The sequence below is a fragment of the Heptranchias perlo genome, chromosome 8 (genome assembly GCF_035084215.1).
Source record: "Heptranchias perlo isolate sHepPer1 chromosome 8, sHepPer1.hap1, whole genome shotgun sequence".
NCBI lineage: Eukaryota > Metazoa > Chordata > Chondrichthyes > Hexanchiformes > Hexanchidae > Heptranchias > Heptranchias perlo.
In genome coordinates this window covers 24,828,769-24,844,056 of record NC_090332.1, presented here as the reverse complement: position 1 = coordinate 24,844,056, position 15,288 = coordinate 24,828,769, and the positions used below count along the sequence as shown (strand labels likewise).

The 15,288-nt window shown below is 41.9% G+C and overlaps 1 long non-coding RNA gene across 1 annotated transcript in view; it reads right to left on the bottom strand.

The window, feature by feature from the left end:
• The window catches only part of LOC137324166 (uncharacterized), a 107,841-nt gene extending 93,246 nt beyond the window's left edge, over positions 1 to 14,595 (bottom strand). The window contains exon 1 of the long non-coding RNA XR_010963527.1: positions 14,523 to 14,595. This is a non-coding gene — a long non-coding RNA (uncharacterized lncRNA). The remainder of the gene's footprint in view (positions 1 to 14,522) is intronic.
• Between the last annotated feature and the right edge of the window lie 693 nt (positions 14,596 to 15,288).

The following is a 15,288-nucleotide window of genomic DNA, read 5'->3' as shown; positions in this document are numbered from 1 at the left end:
GTCAGTGCTAGGACCACTGCTTTTCTTGATATATGTTAATGACTTGAACTTGGGTGTACAGGGCACAATTTTCAAATTTGTAAATGACACAAAACTTGGAAGGATAGTAAACAGTGAGGAGGAGAGTGAGAGACTTCAAGAGGATATAGACAGGCGGGTGGCATGGGCGGACACATGGCAGATGAAATTTAATGCAGAAAAATGCGAAGTGATACATTTTGGTAGGAAGATCGAGGAGAGGCAATATAAACTACAGGCACAACTCTAAAAGGGGTATAGGATCTGGACGTATATGTGCACAAATTGTTGAAGGTGGCAGGGCAGGTTGAGAAAGCGATTAAAAAAGCATATGGGATCCTGGGCTTTATAAATAGAGGCATAGAGTACAAAAGTATGAAAGTCATGATGAACCTTTATAAAACACTGGTTCAGCCACAACTGGAGTATTGTGTCCAGTTCTGGGCACTGCACTTTAGGAAAGACGTGAGGGCCTGAGAGAAGGAGCAGAAGAGATTTATTAGAATGATTCCTGGGATGAGGGATTTTAGTTACATGGATAGACTGGAGAAGCTGGGGTTGTTCTTCTTGGAACAGAGAAGGTTGAGAGGAGATTTGATACAGGTATTCAAAATCATGAAGAGTCTAGACAGAGTAGATAGAGAGAAACTGTTCTCATTGGTGGAAGGGTCAAGAACCAGAGGACATAGATTTAAGGTGATTGGCAAAAGAACCAAAGGTGACATGAGGAAAACGTTTTTACACAGTGAATAGTTAGGATCTGGAATGCACTGCCCGAGGGGGTGGTGGAGGCAGATTCAATCATAGCCTTCCAAAGGGAACTGGATAAGTATTTGAAAGGAAAGAATTTGCAGAGCTACGTGGATAGGGCGGAGGAGTGGGACCAGCTGGATTGCTCTTGCATAGTGCCGGCACAGACTCAATGGGCCAAATGGCCTCCTTCCGTGCTGTAACCTTTCCATGATTCTATGATTCTATTATCCAGCATTATTTACTCTTTCTCTGATGATTTTACTCCCCATTCCATTTAGTGCACATGCCATCAAAAGCACAATGTTTCCATTCCTCTTGCACTGCAGCGACTGAAACAGTAAATTTTGATCTTATTGTCCTGTCATGGGGCACTGAAAATTGTGTTTCTTTCAATTCTACAAAGAGACAGGGGTAGATTTTTGTTTTCACTGCTTGGGCAATAATCTAGTGGAGCGGGCCACCCACCCTTTATAGAACCCACCCGATTTCCATTCAACGGAATAAAAATCTACAAAGGGTGGGCGATCTGGTCCGCCAGATTACAGCCCAGGCAGTGAAGACAAAAATCTACCATATGCTTTTTTCATGTTGTTTGCAATTCTAACCAACAGCTACAACTTTTTACCTTTGCTCACATTGCTTTTCTTCACTTATCAACATTTTTGATCTCACCATGTCCTCTGACCTCAGGTGGTATTCCCATATTTCTTCCATTGTTAAAGCTGCTTTCAAGAAGCTCAGTTTCCTCTTTTCCGTGAAACATTTCTTTCAACAACTTTTCATTCTGTATGAAGTCCAAGTCTGTCTGTATCTGTTCCCATATCTGGAGAGGCTTTTCCAACACCTCTGTCACACTCCAGTACAAGAAAAGCCTGTTGTTAGCTATGCAATCACTATTATCTCTAGCCTCCAATTGTTCTCTTTCCATCACAACCTTTTTTGCCTCTCTCTATTTTTGTTAATATTACTGTGATCAATGTGCTTCTGAACTTTTCTCTCTTGTTCTTCCTCCCTATATCTTCACTGTGTTAAAATTGAAACTCTTAACACAGTCCCCTACTCGAACTCATTCATTCTCAGGATCTTGAAACTGGAGAACACCTTACCTCCCACAGTCCTTTCATATAATTATCATGGTCCTGAATTTCCTTTCGCCGCTGCACTGCTGCAACTTCATTTATATGTGTTACACTTCCGACTAAGTTACAGTGGCACTGTGACGGAAAGTCCGAGCAAATTCAGGGCCCAGGTTTTTAAAGTCCATGTGAGGTGTCACCAAATCACTGCTTCCTAATTTACTTGATCGGCCAAAACAAAGCAACTTTTTGCAAGTTACTGTACATTCTTGTGGAGCCACAAGGAACAGAATAGCTCCACCTGACTCCACAAAAGTACAACGGGCTGCTGCCGGCCCGGGATCGCCCTCCTCCCCCCCCCACTTCGGCATCGCCTCCTCTCCGCCCTCCCCCCCCAACCCCCCCAGGTGCTGCCTATAAACATTATTGAACAGGAGTAGGCCATTCAGCCCCTTGACTGTACTCTGCCTTTCAATTAGATCATGGCTGATCTGTACCTCAACTACCTGCAGGCCAGATCTGCGTCGGAGCAGGATGGAATTTGTACGGCCCGACCGGCGTGCTGCATTGGGGATGCCCGTTTGGTACTCACACCTCGCCGCTTCCATTCAAATGATGCCCCGATGTCGAATTTGGCTCGGCCCTCAGGCCTGCATGGAGCAATCGCTCTGCTGACTTACCGCCCGTTTTGGGCACAAATCGAATTTCTCCCCCCTTGACTGTACTTAGCTTGATGGAAACACATGTTTTGCTTGAATATAGTTCAACTGCCTTGATAAATTCCTTTTAATACAAATGATTGGTGAATTGGCTGTTTGTTTTGGTTAACTATCTGTTTGTGGTATGAGGGAAATATCAGAAAACCCCTTGGAGATTTAATTTTTGGAACAAAGAAATCTTTCCTATTTTGTGGTGTGTTCTCCAAAGTCAGTATTGTGTTATCTCAGGGGATCCCTGGTGTGGAATATTTTGATGAAATTTTGCTTCTGTTTATTTTTAGCACCGTTCTAAAGTGGCTTTGTCGCTATACCAGGGGTATCAAGTGGACTTATTGCAACACTCAGGTATAACTTGCTCTGAAAACACAGCTTAACCCTTGACCTTGCCAGTCTAAACTTGATGTGGAGATGCCGGTGATGGACTGGGGTTGACAATTGTAAACAATTTTACAACACCAAGTTATAGTCCAGCAATTTTATTTTAAATTCACAAGCTTTCGGAGATTTTCTCCTTCCTCAGCCAAAACATTTGCCTGAGGAAGGAGAAAATCTCCGAAAGCTTGTGAATTTAAAATAAAATTGCTGGACTATAACTTGGTGTTGTAAAATTGTTTACAATAGTCTAAACTTGCACAGTGACAGGCAGTAGATATCTGCTGCAGCATGACATGTTGAATTTCATTTTTTTTCCTCCCCATTTTCTCCCCCCCCCCCCGACTGAAGGCATTGACTTGTGCTGGGTTATGAATTTACAGGTGTTACCACTTGCCCTGCATCTCACCCAAGTGGCCAATCTCCATATACAAACCTAGGCAGTGAGTGGTGACAGGCTGTTCAATTGCTGATACAGCTGAGCCTGATCTAGGCCTCACCCAATGTCTCTCCTTTCACACGTACGCACAAATACATACTTTCCAGCAGGAAAATATTAGCTGGATGGCGATCAGAAGTAGGAATTCACAAAATCACAAGATAACAGATGATGGAGGCCTTTCAGCCCATCTTAATTCATTCATCCAGAAAGTCCCTGCACACCCCCTATTGCTGCATCTAATTGTTTCTTGCGTGATTCCAGGGTTTTCGTCTCTGCAATTTATCTGGGAGCGAATTTCGTATATTGATCACTGTTTGGAGTAGATCTTAACTTTGTGCGATGGTGTAAAATGGGTGATAGTGAGACAGCAGTCCATTTTACACCTCTCCCGATTTTTATTTCCACTGAGTTCACAGAATGGCCTCCTTCTGTACTGTATGATTCTATGATTCTATAATGAGATAATATGCATGATGCATACATATTTTAGAAGATACAACTGAGAAAATTTGAATTTTTAGTTTTAGGTTTGTTTTTGAAACTATTGTCTAACCTAACATTGCATTCTCCAATTCTAAAAAAAGCTAAAGGCTGAATTGTAAAAGTCAAATATTTATAAGGTGAAAGTTATTGTCCATCAGTGCCCCTTTTAAAAATCAAACACTTGCAAAGAATTGTTTAGTTTCTGGAAATGTCCACTGATATTTCTGATTAAATAATGATTGTTAGGATCGGGTGGCGCAGTGGCTTAGTAAGTTGTCCTTTCACCTCAGGAACTTGAATTTGAATCTAGCCCAGGCCCAGAATCATTATTCTTAAGCCACTGTTATATTGTGCTGTTGCCATAGACTCTCAACACAAAGGTCTCACACAGTCGATGGATATAACAAGATAAATTTGCTCCGTTCGCCAGTAAGTCATTGGGAGGATCTTACAATTCCGGCAGGCAGAAAAGCTGGTGGCATCGAATCGGCTGTCTGTTATATACCCCACCCGAGCTATCCAATTACTCCTACTCCCCTGCTTTCTCCCCATAGCCCTGCAGTTTTTCCTTTTCAAGTATTTATCCAGCTTTGTTTTGAAAGTTCCTATTGAATCTGCTTCCACCACCCATTCAGGCAGTACATTCTAGATCATAACAACTCACTGTGTAAAATATTTTCTCTTCGTCTCTCCCCTGGTTCTTTGTCAATTATCTTAAATCTGTGTCCTCTGGTCACCGACCCTCCTACCAGAAAGCAGATTCTCCCTATCTACTCTATCAAAATCCTTCATAATTTTGACACCTCTGTTTAATCTCCCCTTAACCTTCTCTGATCTAAGGAGAACAATCCCAGCTTCTCTACTCTCTCAACATAACTGAAGTCCCTCATCCCTGGCATCATTCTAGTAAATCCTCTCTGCACCCTCTCCAAGGCCTTGACATCCTTCCTGAAGTGTGGTGCCTAGAACTGGACACAATGAGGTCTAACCAATGATATATAAAGGTTCAGCATAACTTCCTTGCTTTTGTACTTTATGCCTCTATTTATAAAGCCAAAGATCTCACATGCTTTTTAACAGCCTTATCACATACACCATCAAAGATCTGTGTATGTGATCCCGTTGTATCTATGTTCCTGCACCCCATTTAAAATTGTCCCATTTATTGCAAGTAATTAGTACATTCGTTCGATTACAGTATTTTTAGCAAAACAGCGACCATAAAACAAAGGTACAAATATATTAGATTTTATAGCAGGTGGCCTAAGGTGCTTTGTGTAATTCGTACAAAGGCTTTTAAGGTGTCACATAAAAGGTTGTTACGCAAGATAAGGGCTCATGGGGTTGGGGGTAACATATTAGCATGGATAGAGGATTGGTTAACAGACAGAAAACAGAGAGTAGGGATAAACTAGCCGCAAGGATCGGTGCTTGGGCCTCAGCTATTTACAATCTATATTAATGACTTAGATGAAGGGACCGAGTGTAATGTATCCAAGTTTGCTGATGATACAAAGCTAGGTTGAAATGTGAGCTGTGAGGAGGACAAGAAGAGTCTGCAAAGGGATATAGATAGGTTAAGCGAATGGGCAAGAAGGTGGCAGATGGAGTATAATGTGGGGAAATGTGAGGTAGGAAGAATAGAAAAAACAGAATATATTTTAAATGGTGAGAACTATTAAATGTTGGTGTTCAGAGAGATTTGGGTGTCCTCGTACAAGAAACACAAAAAGTTAGCATGCAGGTACAGCAAGCAATTAGGAAGGCAAATCGCATGTTGGCCTTTATTGCAAGGGGGTTGGAGTACAAGAGTAAGGAACTCTTACTACAATTGTACAGGACTTTGGTGAGACCTCATCTGGAGTACTGTGTACAGTTTTGGTCTCCTTATCTAAGGAAGGATATACTTGCCTTAGAGGCGGTGCAATGAAGGTTCACTAGATTAATTCCTGGGATGAGAGGGTTGTCCTATGAGGAAAGATTGAATAGAATGGGCCTTTACTCTCTGGAGTTTAGAAGAAAGAGAGGTGATCTAATTGAAACATATAAGATTCTGAGGGGGCTTGACAGGGTAAATGCTGAGAGGTTGTTTCCCCTGACTGGAGAGTCTAGAACTAGAGGGCATAGTCTCACGATAAGGGGTCGGCCATTTAAGACCGAGATGAGGAGGAATTTCTTCACACAGAGAATTGTGAATATTTGGAATTCTCTATTCCAGAGGGCTGTTGATGCTTGGTCATTGAATATGTTCAAGGCTGAGATAGATAGGTTTTTGGACTCTGGGGAAACAAGGGATATGGGGATCTGGCGGGAAAGTGGAGTTGAGGTCGAAGATCAGCCATGATCTTACTGAACGGTGGAGCAGGCTTGATGGGCCGTATGAACTACTCCTGCTCCTATTATGTTCTTATTATATTATTTGAGTTCTGGCTGTTTTGTCAGCTAATGATTATTGATGAATGAAAGAAAGAAAGAAAGAAGGAAAGAAAGAAAGAAAGCAAGCTACTAGAAAATGATTCCATTTCCCCAGAATCTTTTACTGGTTTTGCAAATTGCTAGGTGATTTCAGTCTCCCCTCCCCCCCCCCTCCCCACAGCAGTCAGCTACATCAGTCACTGGAATCCATCATGAAAGGTCAGTAATGACCAAATGTTAAAGATATGTTACACACCCTGACCTGGCTGCATAATTCAAACAGAACCTGAGGATTTACATTCTTTGCTGTAAACACAGCTCAGGCGATGAAGTTGACCTAATATGGGAAGAAGTTTAGCCTGAGAATGGACGACTGGCTGCCTGCTGGCAAAATATGCTGGGGCTGTACCATGTTCATATGTTCCCACTGAGGTGATAAACGACAGCATCAAAAGGTTTATAATGTCAAGCCACAATAGCTGGCTAAAATTAACACAACACTGAACCATGAACGCTCCAGCTTTGCTGACATTACTTTGTAACAAAGTCTTGTCATGAAATATTGGGTTTTCCTGTGTTGCAACAAACATGAACAACAGGCCAATAATAAAAAAAAAGTGCATAAAAGGGATTTATGTCCCTTTAAACTCCAAAGAGCTCAGCTTTATAAATATTTGCAACAAAGACAAATCTACTGACGCACAGATTTAAGGGCTGCTTATATTGATTTCAGTCCTGGCCTCCTCTGATGTACTTTTCCGAAGGATAGTTTTGGTCAGACGGGCTGACCCAAATTATCTCTTTCAGACAACTGCATCCAGATTGTCTGGGACGCCTGCTGGATTGTGCTACTCACAGGACTTTAACCTCACATATATTCCTTCAGATATAGTGTAGTCTCAGATTTCTTGTACATTGCTAATTATTCACGTTGGAACTATGGCATGATGTGGTTTCCTTAACTTGATTAAAATGACGCATACCCTCGATGGCCTAATTACAACTCGTTGATGAGAATATATGAAACCATATGGCAAATTGCTTTTTTCCTGCAGTTCTGTTTTGTGGCTGAGTATAAAGTGAACATATCTCTTTAGTTGGCATTGATAGGCTGGGCTATTGACAAATCAAACCACCAAATTGGACTCTGTCATGATATGAAGGCACGATGTGAATTTGTTTTGATGACATTAGATGTTTATGAGTCAGAAAGTCTATTGCAATTTGTATTACCACCAGCACCAGACAGATGTTTTAAAGATGTGTTAATTTGGCTGGTTGCATTGGTTCAACCAGGCCTCAGTAAGTTATCAGACACGACAAATTTTAAGTAAAACAATAAAATTCCAAATGCTATGGCCGTGATTTTGCATACTGTGGTATGGTGACTGGCAATTTTTTGAGATATTTTTACCATCTTGAGGGAAGATTTCTTCTGTGCGCTATGTGTAACAGAATTGTAAACTCATTCTTTATAAACTGGTTTACAGCTTCATTACACAGATCATAGAGGTAAATCTTCACCCCAGGTCATTTGCTTTCTGGCATTAATACAAGCTGCAAAGGCTTAGCACCAAAGGGGTGTGATAATGTAATGAATTCGGCATGGTGGAATTACTGACCTGTCTCATGATTTTCAATCTGTTTAAAAGCTGCTGAAGATAAAGCGGTTGACTGTGACTCTTTACCACTGAATGCTCGCTTTTAAAATGTTCATTCAACGCTCGAATTACGAATAACATACGAACATACGAATTAAGAGCAGGAGTAGGCCATTTGGCCCCTCGAGCCTGCTCTGCCATTTGATAAGATCATGGCTGATCTGATTGCGATCTCAACCCTGCTTTCCCGTCTACCTACTATAACCTTTGACTCTCTTGTTAATACGGAGTCTATCTAACTCAGCTTTAAAAATATTCAATGACCCTGCCTCCACCGCTCTCTGGGGAAGGGAGTTCCACAGTCTCAAGACCCTCTGAGAGAAAAAATTTCTCCTCATCTCCATCTTAAATTGGAGACCCCTTATTTATAAATGGTGGCCCCGAGTTCTAGTCTCTCCCATAAGGGGAAACATCCTCTCAGCATCTACCCCTTCTAGTCCCCTCAGGATCTTTTATATTACAATAAGATTACCTCTCATTCTTCTAAACTTCAGTGAATACAGACCCAACTTGTCCAACCTTTCCTCAAAAGATAACCTCCTCATCCCAGGATTCAGTTGAGTGAACCTTCTCTGAACCACCTCCAGAACAATTATGTCCTTTCTTAAATAAGGTGACCAAAACTACACACAGTATTCTAGATGTGGTCTCACCAATGCCCTGTACAACTGTAGCAAAACATCTCTACTTTTATATTCCATTCCCCTTGCAATAAGTGACAACATTCTATTTGCCTTCCTAATCACTTGTTGTACCTGCATACTCATTTTTTGTGATTCATGTACTAGGACACCCAGATCCCTCTGTATCTCAGAGTTCTGCAATCTCTCTCCATTTAAATAATATACTGCTTTGCTATTCCTCCTGCCGAAGTGGACAAGTTCACATTTTCCCACATTAAACTCCATCTGGCATATTTTTTGCCCACTCACTTAACCTATCATATCCCTTTGCAGACTCCTTATGTCCTCTTCACAATTTACTTTCCTACCTACCTTTGTGTCATCAGCAAATTTAGCAACCATACATTCGGTCCCTTCATCCAAGACATTGGTATAGATTGTAAATAGTTGAGGCCCAAGACCCTGTGGCACTCCACTCGTTACATCTTGCCAACCTGAAAATGACCCATTTATGCCTACTCTCTGTTTCCTGTTAGCTAAAAAATCCTTTATCCACGCTAATATGTTACTCCCAACAACATGAGCTCTTATTTTGTGCGTAGCCTTTGATGTGGCAACTTGTCAAAAGCTTTCTGGAAATCCAAGTACACCACATCCACAGGATCCCCTTTATCCACGTTGCTTGTTACTTCCTCAAAGAACTCTAATAAATTAGTCAAACACGATTTCCCTTTCACAAAGCTGTGTTGACTCTGCCTGATTGCATGGAGATTTTCTAAGTGCCCTGCTGTAACCTCCTTAATAATAGATTCTAGCATTTTCCCTATGACAGATGTTAAGCTAACTGGCCTGTAGTTTCCTGCTTTCTGTCTCCCTCCTTTCTTGAATAGAGGAGTTACAGTCACTGTTTTTCAATCTGATGAGACCCTTCCAGAATCTAGGGAATTTTGGAAAATTAATACCAATGCATCTACTATCTCTGCAGCCACTCCTTTTAAGACCTTAGGATGAAGTCCGTCAGGACCTGGGGACTTGTCGGCTTTTAGTTCGAATAATTTTTTCAAAACCCTTTCCCTGGTGATTGTAAATGTTTTAAGTTCCTCCCTCCCTTTCACCTCTTGATTCACAATTATTTCTGGCACGTTATTTGTATCCTCTACAGTAAAGACGGAAGCAAAATATCTGTTCAATTTATCCGCCATTTCCTTCAATTCTTGCCTCTTACCCATTGCCGATTTTAATCGCTTCACCATTGGCGGCCGTGCCATCAGCTGCCTAGGCCCTAAGCTCTGGAATTCCCTCCCTAAACCTCTCCTCCTCTCTCTCTTCCTTTAAGATGCTTCTTAAGACCTACCTCTTTGACCAAGCTTTTGGTCACCTGTCCTAATATCTCCTTAAGTGGCTCAGTGTCAAATTTTATCTGCTTACGCTCCTGTGAAGCACCTTGGGACGTTTTACTATGTTAAAGGTGCTATATAAATGTGAGTTGTTGTTGTTGTTGTCACATGCTGGAATCATGTCCTTGATGGGTTAGCTTCCTGACGCGGCTACATATGTTCAGTACAGCCAAAAATAGGGCACATTTAGCATGGTCTGTGGAGAGAATAGGCTTAACAGAAAAAATATTCTTGCTTTTCAGTGCTAACAACTCTTGGCTTGATAAATGCAAAAATTTAACAAAAATTAATTCGTATGGCTAAACCTTGAAAGAATTCACAGCTTTCCTTAATAACGTAAGAATGTAAGCAATGACAAAAGCCACTTGGCCCATCAAGGCCACACTTTTCACTGACTGTGTACAATGTGCATTGTTATGGACCCACCCTAACGCTGTTAATATCCTGAGTGTGATTGTGATTTTCAAATAAAACTGTTGGACTATAACCTGGTGTTGTAAGATTCCTTACAAATATCCTGAGGCATCTGAAGAATTGCAGGCAAAAGTTCCAAGATGAAACTCTATGAAATTTCTCTCTACCTCTGAAGTTAATTGAGCAGAACCTCAAGTATGTCAAGCTAGCATCACAGTCCATATAGCTAATCAGAGTTAGCAAAACATGTACATCCACAGAGAGTTTTTAATTTACAGTATTCATGGAAAACTATATTCCTGCAATTTTCTTCCATGCTGTCCTGAAGGTGCTAGGATACAATTTCATGAGTGTGTTCTTATGCCTTACCCAAATGTTTCTTCTTCATTTGTGAGCATAGGCAGTGAATGTCACTAGGTTGTTCAACCATGGGTGCATCACAGGCAAACCTGATCCTGTTCGCACTTGATGTCCATACACTTGTACTTTCCAGCATGGATAGTGATCAGGGTGGGCTCCCTGATTGATTTTCCATCTCCCTACGCAGGGGTACTGAGGCCAATTTTAGTGCTCTTGCTGCTGTGCTGGCTATCAGCTAACTGTTGGAGATTCAACTTGAGGCATTTCTTAACAACATTGCTCAATTCAACACCAGCAGTGCATTGAGCAACTGAGCCTTCAGAGTGGCTAGAAGTAGAAATTAAGACCACGCAGTCAACCAAGGAGCGAGTTGTCACCTCTAGAAGCAATGCAAGGGCTCTCACAGCAATGGAGTCTCTGGTGACAGCTCTGACAGCTTTGACGGGAGTGCAAACTTGGCTCTGGAGGTCCAGCATCTCCTCTGGCTTTCAAAGACTGAAGGAGAGCGTGGATAGGGAATTTGAGAGCCTCCCAACATACCTGCACTCTGTTCTCATGCAGAGCACTGGTAGTGCTGAGGCTCAACCCCCTGAGAGTGGCATTGGCTCCATGGGAGAGGCATAAGAAGGAAGCCCTTCCTGTTGAGAAACAGTGCAGAATCATGATGGGGAGCACACAGGGCTACGTGTGTGCAGTCTATGGTGCCCTGCACCTGCGGGAATCCAGCAATGCAGGCAAATCCCAATGCTCTTTCTTCCTGCTTGTCATCCCCCATGGGGAAGGTAATGAACTATTGTTGCTTTGCAAGCAGTGCATGAGTGACCTGTCAGCTGGCCGTGTGCACAGCAAATTGCCTGATGTTGCTGATGTCAGTTTGGAAGGAGGCAGAGGCGTAAAAGTTTACAGCCATAGTGACTTTCGCTGCCACTGTTGAGTGCCTGAAGCAATATGGCATCGGGTGCACTCCCAGCAGCATTCTGGTGTGTGATGTCGCACTGAAAAATTCCACTTTGTGGCACTCATTTTGGACCCAGAAAACAGGCGAAAGGGCTACCAATTTCTACCCCATAATATTTTAAAGGGGACTGTCCCAATTTTGGGAGTAGAGGGTTTTAAAGAGCGCATATGAGTTGCACCTCATTTTTGTCACAGTAACACTACAAATAAATCACTAAATTATCTTTTTGCAATCTAATGATGTTTTCATTATACATTTGGTGATATGAATTATGCCATTATGTCACTTCTTCAGAAACAGCTTGCCACAGCCTGAGCTCTGTTCATACCAAAATGCATCTATTGATGACGTGAATGCACATTTTCATGTTAGTCACACGCCTGATCGTTTTTCCAGCACAGTCCTGAATGCAACACATGTTACACACAGTGCCTAAGATTTGATCTATTTCTGAAAAAAATTGGCACTGAATTTCCTCAGACGCTGCTGTTGAGCCTTTGGAATTTTGTCGGAGGTGTGGCAGAAACCCCACTTCATCAGAAGTGCAGCACAAACTCAGGAGAAATTTGTCCACCCAGAGAGTGTTGAGAATGTGGAACTCACTACTACATGGAGTGGTTGAGACGAATAGCATAGATGCATTAAAGGGGAAGCTTGATAAGTACATGAGGGAGAAAAGAATAGTGTGGAGCATAAACATTGCCATAGGTCATTTGAGCTGAATGGCCTGTTTCCATGCTGTAATTTCTATGTAATTCTATATAAAACTCTGAGAATTGTATAGAGATGATTTCATTAGCAAAGGATAATATAAAATTCCCATTCACGATAAACCAATTTCTGTTGATTGAAACAATGGAAGGGTTTTCCAATGACTCAGCAGGGTAGATTTTGGTCTGGGCCAGCGTGTGCCCTTACTAAAAGGCCCGAGGATCGATGAAAATCAGTCCTCGGTCCTCATCGGCATACTCGGCACAAGCTACTGGCTCTGGTCGCACCTCTACAGGCAACTCACCCAAGCAAAGAGATTAATATCAGACCGCCTACCTCGCTGGCAGCCGCCCCCAGGTAAGTCTCGGGAGTGGCGATTGGAGCAGGCTGCGGGATGGGCTGCTGAAGAATCCTGAGTCCTAAATTCCATCGGTGATTAGTTTCATCAAGAGGTCCTTCAGCAGGCATTAGGCCCCTAATTTATAAATTTAAGAGGCCTAATGTCTTTTCGGGCCCCAGAAATTTAGCAGTGGGGCCAATGCCTGCACAGATTGGGTGCAGACCATCCCACAACTAAATTGGCATGCTCTGTGCCCATTTTACGCCCGAAAAACGGGTGCAAAGCATACCAATTTCTACCTGATGTATAGCTGAGCCATACTGTTCAGAAAAGTTCCAGATTCAATGTCTGCTCTGTGTTGAGTTAGCTATTCCCAGCTGGGGCATTGTTTGGGGTGCCACAGTTGACCTCAACACCATTGATTTAGAATGGGGAAGATCAGCCAGGATTCCTGCACTTGGTTGCTAACCAGTTATCCCTTTTTATCCCTGCATGCGTGCAGGTCAAGTGAGGGTAGGATTTGATTCAGCTATGATGCCCTCCACAGTCTCATAGGCTGTCAACATCTATTTTCTGGGCTGACATGTGAAAAATTGGTTTCATAGGTTGGGTCTGAGAGGTGAACCAGTGCCTGTGGAACAATATCCCAACAAGGAGTTTAACACATTCAGAAAAGCAGCAGATGGGAAAAATTTGACAGAGAAAATTAAATTAAAAGGAAACAGTGGACAGTGGATTCTGCTATTGCTTTTGTTAGGCCTTAGGTTGATAATTAGGCTGCCCAAAAGGCAATATCCTTATCTATTTAACATTGATTTTAAATAGTTTTTCAATTTTTGTGACATGAGCAAGTTTAATGTAGGATTGATAGATTAAAGCAAAATGTCTCTGTGCTGGCCAACTTCCATATTTAATACAAATGTGTAGAAATATACTTGTGGCACAAAAGGGCCTTTTGAAAATTGTTCCACAAATATAGAAATAATTCATATATACATGTTTGTCACTGTAGAAGAGTTCAAAATGGGGCTGTTTAACTCTGTAAAGTTGGACGGTGGTTAGTAGTTATCACAGTCAGTACCCGCCCATCTTCTGTGCCTGGAGGTTGAGAGAGGTAAGAGTAAGGGTCAAAAATGGTATCAGCCAACAGCATTGTCTAGGTCAAGGAATGAGGTCAACCTGCAGCTGAGGGGCAAAAACCTCAGGGCCGATCACACGTCAGTGAACTTTACCCAAAGTGAGAGGCGTGGCAAAGGTTACACAATTCTGAACAATTTAGAAAAAAATGTTAAAGAATATAAGGCAAGATAAGTGATGTTTTTGATTTTCAGATTCAATTTTCACATGAATGGTAGAGTTCCTGCCAAATCTGCCTTTATCCCCATCAATTACTGAAACTTGAATTGCACGAGAGAAGTGATTTGGCTTCAAAGTGAATTGATTTGTTAAGTGTAGTTGTTGCTGCCAAAAATAGCCTGTTGAAATAATGGCTACTTTTGCAATGCCTTTTACATTCTAAAGAAGTGTTCTGATTTTGGCATTACTTCAAATCTCATTGTATTTTCTGCTTCTGCTGAACACCGAGACAATTCAAAACCTGGGGTTCCAACAGATTCATTTTTAATTATGGTGCTTTGCACAGGTCATGCAGGGGTAAGAATGCGCTTGGCTCAAAAAGAATGGTTGATTCTAGTCAATTCAGAGTGCAGTGTCTTCCAGCCATCCCTTCGTTCTCCCATGAACTGTTGGCTCAAGCCCAATCCCAATCCTAATAACTCACGGCTCACTGCTCCTCTAGTGCAGAGTGCTCTTGGTGACGGCCTCCTGCCTTGCTTGATTGAATTGTCCCACCTAAGATCAACAACCGATTTCAAAAACATTAAAGGAGCAGCTAATGATTTGTGGCACATATACAAATGAACATTGAACCATTCCCATTGTTGTGTACACCTTCATTAATGTCACTGACCTTTTAGTTTCCCTTCATTAAAGTTCTATTCTCGTTTACATCTGAAATATTGTGCATGACCAGGGAGAATACTAACATTTCCCTTTTCTGACAATTCACTTTTCCTTTCCTAATTTTCTCCCCTTCTTTCCTGAAGATGGTGACTCTTGCTGAGCTATGGTTCCACAGATAACACCTTTGGTATCTTGGTCAAGTGACCATTCTGCCTGTGTTAGCCTAGACAGTGTAGGTTGGCAGACTATTCAACTAATAATAGAAACAAATCTCCAGGACCTGATTGTTTCCACCCCAGGGTATTAAAAGAAATTGATGAGGAAATTGCAGATGCATTCGTCATCATTTTCCAAAGCTCTCTAGATTCAGGAATTGTGTCTTTGGTTTGGAAAATTGCAAATGTCTCCATTATTTAAGAAGGGAGGGAGGGAGAAATCAGGCAACAACAGTCCTGTCAGTTTAGTATCAATTGTGGGAAGGTTACTGGAATCTATCATCAGAGACAGGGTGACTGAGCACTTGGATAAGTATCTGTTGATCAAAAAGACTCGGCATGGATTTGTGAAGGGTAGGTCATGTATAT